The sequence below is a fragment of the Grammomys surdaster genome, unplaced genomic scaffold (assembly GCF_004785775.1).
Source record: "Grammomys surdaster isolate TR1022 unplaced genomic scaffold, NIH_TR_1.0 125745, whole genome shotgun sequence".
Lineage (NCBI taxonomy): Eukaryota > Metazoa > Chordata > Mammalia > Rodentia > Muridae > Grammomys > Grammomys surdaster.
Window position 1 is genome coordinate 2567232 of NW_021620577.1, and position 7950 is coordinate 2575181.

General features: G+C 45.4%; 1 protein-coding gene and 1 pseudogene across 1 annotated transcript in view; one reads left to right on the plus strand and one right to left on the minus strand.

Moving 5' to 3' along the window:
* Nucleotides 1–963: 963 nt before the first annotated feature.
* Srl (sarcalumenin) overlaps nt 964–7950 on the plus strand; it is a 55560-nt gene continuing 48573 nt past the window's right edge. The window contains exon 1 of the mRNA XM_028788402.1: nt 964–1068. The gene's annotated coding sequence lies outside the window, so the exon portion shown is untranslated. The remainder of the gene's footprint in view (nt 1069–7950) is intronic.
* Nucleotides 2241–5175, minus strand: LOC114639585 (annotated as a pseudogene).

Here is a 7950-nt window from a genome sequence, read left to right on the forward strand (position 1 = left end):
CTGATCTCAGTTTTAAAAACAAAATAGTGGGGGTGGGCAAGATGGCTCTGGGAAGGTAACTGCTACCAAGCCTACCTGAATTTGATCCCAGGACCCACATGGTGGAAGGAGAGAATTGACTCCTGAGAGTTGTCTCTGACCTTCACATGTATACCATGGCATACTAGAGAACTAAATTCCAGCTCTCAGGAGGCAGGTGGTTTGAGGTAAGCATGGTAGTGATTTCAAGGTTGGGCAGGGGTATTCAGTGAGACCCTGTCAGCAAAAACAAAACAAAACCAAAAAACAACAAAACAAACAACCCCCCCCAAAAAAAACTTCCCCAAAACATAAAGGAACCCGCACAAAACAGTTTGACTACATTCATTGAAACTCACACTTGATTGTGTGTGGTTTTTTTGTTTTATTGAGTAGCCACCATCATGATAGGAATTAGTACCTCCTCAGTGTTCACCCATCTCTGTTGTTTCCCTGATATAGCTCTGTAATAGTTTTATATAACATTTTTTTTGGAAAGTGTTATGTAAATAGTCATACAATAGCCATTTGAGTATGGTGTCTTTAGGCAGCCTTGTGCCTAATTTTCCCTTAGGTGTGAGGTGGTCGACAGGACTAGCTCCATGCAACTTCTGATAGTGTCAACAGAGGGCGCTACGGGCCTAGGATGACTGTTTCTGGCGGTGCCGAGGCTCAGCCTCCTTCCGGTCTGCTCTAATCCCATAGGGCAGAGGCGGAGTTTGGGGCGGAGCCAAGGAAAATATTCCTTCTCTGGAAAAGCGCCGGCGCCCAGCGGTGGTAGGCGGTCTTTTGAGAAGGCTGTGGAATCCCGTGGCGTCTTCCCGCCCCTTCCGGGTTTAGTCACGCCCTCTCGGCGCACACACCTCCCGGCGCCTCGGGCGTCTAGTGGAGTTCCCGCCCACGGGCGCGCCGGCCCCGCCCACAGGCTGCGGAACTAGCGGGTCCCCGGGGGTTCGAGCCCACATTTTAGTGGGTCGGATGGTCGTGCCCTGATGTCTCTACACGTGCGACTTTAAAATGTTCCAGAGGAGGCCGTAAAACAGCCGAGAAGTAGGTGACATTTACGTACCGCACTTAATTATGCCTGGAACATTGTCGCCTCAGGACATACGATGGGTGCCAGGTTCCTTCATTGTTCGGCTGAGCCCCAAGCCCGCGCGCTGCTGCTGCGGTCGGCAGAGCGAGAGGTGGGACCCCGCCGCGCCAAGTTTGCACTATATTCTTATGTGCAGGGAAGATGGACCTGTGGTTTTTGTGTGTGTGTGTGGGGGGGGGGGGGGAGCAAGCCCCACCTCTGCCCGTTCCCACTTTTAAAAAATCTGTTTTTACTTTTTAATTTCACTTTTAGGTTTTATTATATCTAGTTTTTACAGAGTTGCTTATTTTTATTTTGTGTGTATGAGTTTGCCTACACCTCTGAGCATGCGCCATGTGCATGTGTGGTGCCAGCCGTCCAGAAGAGGGCGTTGGATCCCTTGGAACTTAAGTTTTTAAGACAGCTCTCGTTGGGTTGCTGAGAACTGAACCCTAGACCTCTGCTCTTAATAGCTGAATGATTCCTCCAGATCCTGTTTTATCTTTTTTGTTTGCTTGTTTATTATATATGAACATACCTATAGTCGGAACACGTAGGCAGAAGCCAAAGGAGTTAAAAGGTTATCCTTAGCCACATCTAAGTTTAGGCCAGCATGGAATACCTGAGACAGTTCTATCCTGGAGTCAGTTCTATCCTTCTACCATGTAGTCCAGCGAACAGAACTCAGGTCATCAGACTTGTCAGCAGACACTTTTACCCACTGAGATGTCTTACTAGCTCTAATGTAATTTAAAAAGAAAAAATTCTTAATCGCGAGTGTGTGTGTTCATGAGTGAAGTACCTGAAGAGGCCAGCAGAGGGAGGCAGGTCCTCAGGAGCTAGGGTTAGAGGCTGTTGTGAGCTGCCTAACAAGATCTCTGGGAACTGAACTCTGGCCCACATTTAATTGCTGAGCCATTTCTCCAGTGCTCTATTTAATTTAATTTAAATTTTTAGAGACAGGGTCATTCATGTATTTCAGGCTAGCCTTCGACTCCTCGTGTTACCGAGGATAACCTTGACTTCCTGATCCTTCTTTGTGTGCCCAAGCGTTGGGATTATGGATGTGTTCCATTATATCAGTAGTATATTAATTACTTTTTCATGAACCAGACAATTTATTGCAGAAAAGTGGTCAAGGTTCCAGTTAAGAGGTCCCAGCTGAGGCAGTGCTGGGTTTCTTGGTGCAGGAGTGAGTAGGGGAGGCAGGAGGGGCAGAAGCTTTCATCTGACCATTGACTCTAAGCTGCCAGATGTTGGGGGCCAGACTGCAGGCAAGGCCTGTATCATTCAACTTTTTGCTATCCTCTATCACCACAGAAAACCTGGTGAGCCAGCAATTCCCAAAGAGGGAAACCAAAGAATCATTTAGTAATGAATCTGTCTTCCCAAAGGCCCCATGGGTGCAGCCAACCGTGTTGCATTCAGTTTTGTGAGTTTGATCACACTTTTTGGTCACAATGACATATTTAGCACTCAGGCATGCTACTACCTACATACCCTTGGCTGTTAGAGCCTAGGCTTGCTCTACAAACCCAGGGAAGTGGGTCTTAGACCAGTCAGGGCTAAATGTCCCAGCAACTCCAAACAGCACATCCACTTGTCCTTAAATAACTCTGCCATGTTCACAATCCTAGACTTTCCTTGAACACCTCTATGGTGGGCAAGGTTACTGAGGTAACTACAGGCTGGCTGTATGCCTATCCTACTCTTTCTTAGCCTGTCCTGGCTAAGTACAAGTGTGGACTTCAAGGTCCCACCAAACGACAAGCAGCCAGACTGGCCATGTACCTGCCTGCTAGCACCAGCATGTTAAAGCTTTGTATGACTATTCCATAATTTATTTAGCCATTTACCTAGAGAGGGACATCTAGGCTGTTTCTAATTTATAAGTATTGTAACTTCATTTTTATATACCCTGCCCCTTAAATGCATTGGGTCAGTTTTCTGGTGACAGTTGAGGTTTGTCTTGTGCTTGGTTGATGATCTCTTTGGTGGTTGTTTCTTTGAGATCAGGGCTGGTTATTCTTGGTCCCTGGTTCCCTCATTGGCCTTATCTTGAGTCTCTATTAGGAGCAGTACTTTCCCACTCCTTGGGAAACGCGTTCCTGTCGAGGACCATTACATCACACCTTGTTGCCTTTATGGTGATTCTCAAGAAAATCCTTGCTGAGTCTCAGTAACAGAAATACTTTCATTTCTTCTGAGCATGTGGTTGGTTCTTAGATTAAGGAAACTGAATTGGGCATGTGGTTAAGTTATGCGTGTGTTAGGCCTTAAATATATAGTCTTTTTCCTCCTAGACTTCCTTTTTGTGCTTCTTCCTGTTTCTTTTCTGCTGCTTGGTGCATTCCTGCTATATTTTATGAATCATTGGCAACTAGGTTTATGCTTTTCTGGCACAGTATGACACATAATAAGTATGTGCCCTTTGTGCCATGGTTTGGGCAGAATAAGAGAGTAATGCCTCAGCTGCAGAAGATGTTTGAAGAATTGTGTGGTGGAAGAATTGTGTAGAGGAGGGGTCCTTGCCATGACCTTGGTCTCTTCCACAGTGACTATTGGCCCCAGGCCAGTGTGTAGAGCACACGGAGATCATCAAGCAGCCTCTTGGAGCTAGCCATCTGACTATGCTGTCCTTAGTATCAGATGTTGGTCCTGGCTCCACCCTGGCCCCACCCAAGCTCATCCTACTGTTCCCCCACCCCCACCCCATGTCTCTCTGCTTTCCTCAGTGCTGGTGAACATGTGACATTTGTCTTTTTTACATGGAGTTTTGCTTGCCTGCCTTGTCCTTTAATCCTGTGTGGATGTGGGGTCAGACTTCACTTCTGCCTTATCCCTTCTATTTGTTGCCCTGCTGAATTGCAGGTTTCTTCTGTTGATTGACAAGAACACATGCTGACTGAGAGAAGAGGGTGGGGCTGGGGGGCTGCAGGCAAACTGGCATTAAATCTGGCAACTGTGCAAAGGAATGAACTCTTCAAAATTGGCTCTCTTTCCATCACACCCCTGATCTTGAAAAAGGAACCAGAACTGACAGCTGCACCATTTCCTGAATTAGGTGGCCCGAATCAAGGATACTCCAGGGAGCAGCCTATCTGGGTGAACATTCTCGGGATTAAGCAGACAACACACGAGTGTTTGGAGAAGTTTGTGTGTGCTTTTCTTCAAAGAACAGAGGCTGTCCTCAACAAATTTCTCCTGTTAACTTCTGCCCTGTGGGAGCTGAATATACTGCTCTGAAAATTGTGGATGCATACAGAATTGACAAAAATGTGCTGCTCTTCTGTAAGAAAAGGAAATGCATTGAGGCTGGGCGGGTAGGTGGATTCTTTGCCACCAAGGGAATGCCCTGTGCTTTGTCTATAAGATACTGAGATGGCAGGTGGGGAGGGGAGGATTGCAGGGTTGGCTGATTCTAAGTTCTCATATATTGACAGTGGGGCCATTTTTTCTCTAATATCAAGCATCTCACCACAGAAAGTATTCAAATTGGCTGGGTGAATATGTTAGAGATTTTGTGGAAGGAATTCCCAGCTTGGGTGGGAATTTGAATTCTTCTAAAATTGATGACCTATAATTACCAAGACAAATAGGATAGTCCTTTTAGTAAGTGCTATTTATTAGTCAGATGTTGTATGTAGCTCACACTTGTGATCTCAGTATTCAGGAGACTGAGGCGGGAGTATTGCCAGAAGTTTGAGACAACTTGGACTACATAGTAAGGTCTTAAGCTGGGCTGAGATACAGTATGAGACATATCCCCTCCATTCCCCACCCCCGTGACAGGGTCACTATGTCTTCCTGACTATTCTGGAGCTCACCAGGCTGGTCTTAAACTCATAGAGATCTACCTGCCTCTGCCTTATGAGTGCCAGGATTATAGGTGTGCTCCACTATACCCAGTGAGAGACTCTTAAAAAAAACAAACAAACAAACCCAAATTTGGATGAGATAGCTTAGTGGATAAAAGTATTACATTAAGCCTGATGGCCTAAGTTCAGTCCTCAGGACTCATGGTGAAAGGAGAGACCGACCAACTCACCAAAGTTGTTCACTGTCCTCCACACTTGTGCCATGGCGTCTCATATAATAATAAACCAAATACTAAAAGATGGAAAGCTGGGCAGGGTGGCTTCCAGTTACAGTCTCAGGGTTTGCGTGTTGGAGACAGGAGGACCAGGAGTTAAAGGGTATTCATGACAACATAATTTGAGAGTAGTCTGGGATACTTGAGACCCTATTCCCCCCACATACATGCATACACACATCCCCCACCCTTGGAATGTACAACAGATGCACACTCAAATGCTGCCTAAGTTAAGATCTGACAATGTCCCAGATCCTTGAGGAATGTTTGAGCCTGACAGTCTACCAAGTCAGCTGCCCAGGATAGACCAAGCTACAGACACTGCCAAGAACCATAACATTCTAGCCCTCAGCTTGCTGGGCTGTGTGGCCTTTCACAATGTTTCCTCACCCTGTGTCTACCACCACTGTCTTCATCCTAGGTGTTGTTAGTGTGCTGCAGTCATGATCTCTCTCTCTCTCTCTCTCTCTCTCTCTCTCTCTCTCTCTCTCTCTCTCTCTTCCTTTCTTTCTTTCTTTTTTTGGGTGGAGTGGGGTGGGGTTTGAGACAGGGTTTCTCTGTGTAGCCCTGGCTATCCTGGAACTCTGTAGACCAGGCTGCCCTCAAACTCAGAGATCTGTTAGCTTCTGCTTCCTTGATGCTAGGATTAAACGTGTGTACCATCACATCTGGATTAAACATGTGTACTGTCACATCTGGATTAAACGTGTGTACCTTCACATCTTGCTTTATCTTGTCTTTATTATTTTTGATTATATGTCTTTGTTGGGAAATACACATGTTTGTGTGTGCCACAGGAGGTCAGGGGTGTTGGGATCCCCTGGAGCTGGAGCATCAGGTAGTTGTTTGTCACCTGATATGGGTGCTGGGAACTGAACTCGAGTCTTCTGCAAGAGTAGTAAGAACTCTTAATCATTGAGCCCCTAAAATTATTTTTTTATTTCATATATTATTATTCTGTGTGTGATGTGTCAGTGTGAGTGGGTGACACCATCATGTACCTGTGGAGGTCAGAGGTCAACTTTGGGAGTCTGTTCCCCCTTCTACTGTGAGACTTGGGCGTTGAATTCAGGTTGTCAGGGATTGGCTCCCTTACAGACTTTTAACTCCAGTGTGAAGCAACTGAAGCCATGAAGGCCCAGATGTGTATAATCACTGATATAGACTTTGCATTTTGTTAAGTAATTTACCAATGATTCTAACAAACCACAGCCCCAAACTAGCTCACAGATTGTTTTCACAGATAAAGTCCTTGGACACATCCCTTTGGTCTTGTTATCTATGGCTACTCTTGCAAAACTTAAACTTTTTGCCCTCTGGCTCTTTACTGAAGAGGCTGCTGATTCTTGGTCCAGGGCATTGGGAGTGGGACTTGAGTGGCCCCAGTACGTGGTAGCCTCTCTTCATGTTCTTCTGGTTGCTTTTCACATTTTTATGTTGTGTTAATGTGCGTGTGTGTGTGTGTGTGGGCATGTGAATGCAATGGTGCTCATGCAGAGCTCCGAGGACAGCTTGTAGGGGTTGGCTCTCTCCTCCCAGCCTGTGGGCTCTAAGGTTGTCAGGCTTGCTGGCATCTCACTGGCCCTCACACCATGTTCTTAAACAACTTCTTCCCTTTCCATCTCTGGAATATCAGCCCGAGACTGTCAGGAGCAGGCTTTTTTTTTTTTTTTTTTTTTTTTTTTTACAAAGCAGCTTGTAAAAATGGGGCTGAAGCTACCATGGCCCTGGATTCTTTTTTTTTTTTTTTTTTTTTTTTTTTTTTTTTTTTTTTTTGGTTTTTCGAGACAGGGTTTCTCTGAGTAGCCCTGGCTGTCCTGGAACTCACTCTGTAGACCAGGCTAGCCTCGAACTCTCGAACTCAGAAATCCGCCTGCCTCTGCCTCCCAAGTGCTGGGATTAAAGGCGTGCGCCACCACCGCCCGGCGGCCCTGGATTCTTAAAAGCTGAGCAGAGGCTTGGGGCTTCTGGGTTTGCAGATGGTGGCCATGCGAGTCATGGAATGTGATATCAGCTAGATTTCTTATGGCTACATAAGGGCTGTTTGAGAATTTGTGATTTAAGAGGTTATTTTCTGTTCAGTCTGTCCTTTTAGTCTCTTGTTTTCTAAACAAGGCACCCCTTTTCCTCTTAAAAAAAATTGTGGCAGCATAGATAATATAGACGTTTACTATTCTGAGTTTTTAAAGATTATTTTATGATTTTGATTTTTTTTTTTACAAAAATTCTTAATTTATTTGCATGTTGAGAATGTACACGTGGCAATGATACACAGAACAACTTACAGGAGTCAGTTCTCTCCTACTACCAAATGGGTTTGGGACTCAAATTCAGTTCATCAAGTTTGGCAGCAAATATCCCTACCCACTGAACCATCTTATCTGCTTTGCCTGATGTTTTGAAAGAGGGTCTTTGAGCTCAGGATGGCCTGGACCTCACTGTGTAGTTGAGGATGACCTTGATCTTCTATTCTTCCTTCCCTCTACCCCTTTATGATAGAATTACAGGCATGTGTGGCAGTAAGTGTGCTCACAGTGTCTGAGTCTGTTGTCTCACACCCTCATGTCACGTGTTCAATCCCAACCCGTGGCACCTTAGCATATGATTATACTTAAAGATAGGGCTGATAAAGAAGCAGTTAAGGTAAAATGAGGTCATTGGAATGGGCCCGAATCCAATCTAACTGTCGTCCTTGTAAGAAGAGATTAGGCACACATACACACACACACACACACACACACACACACACACACACACACACACA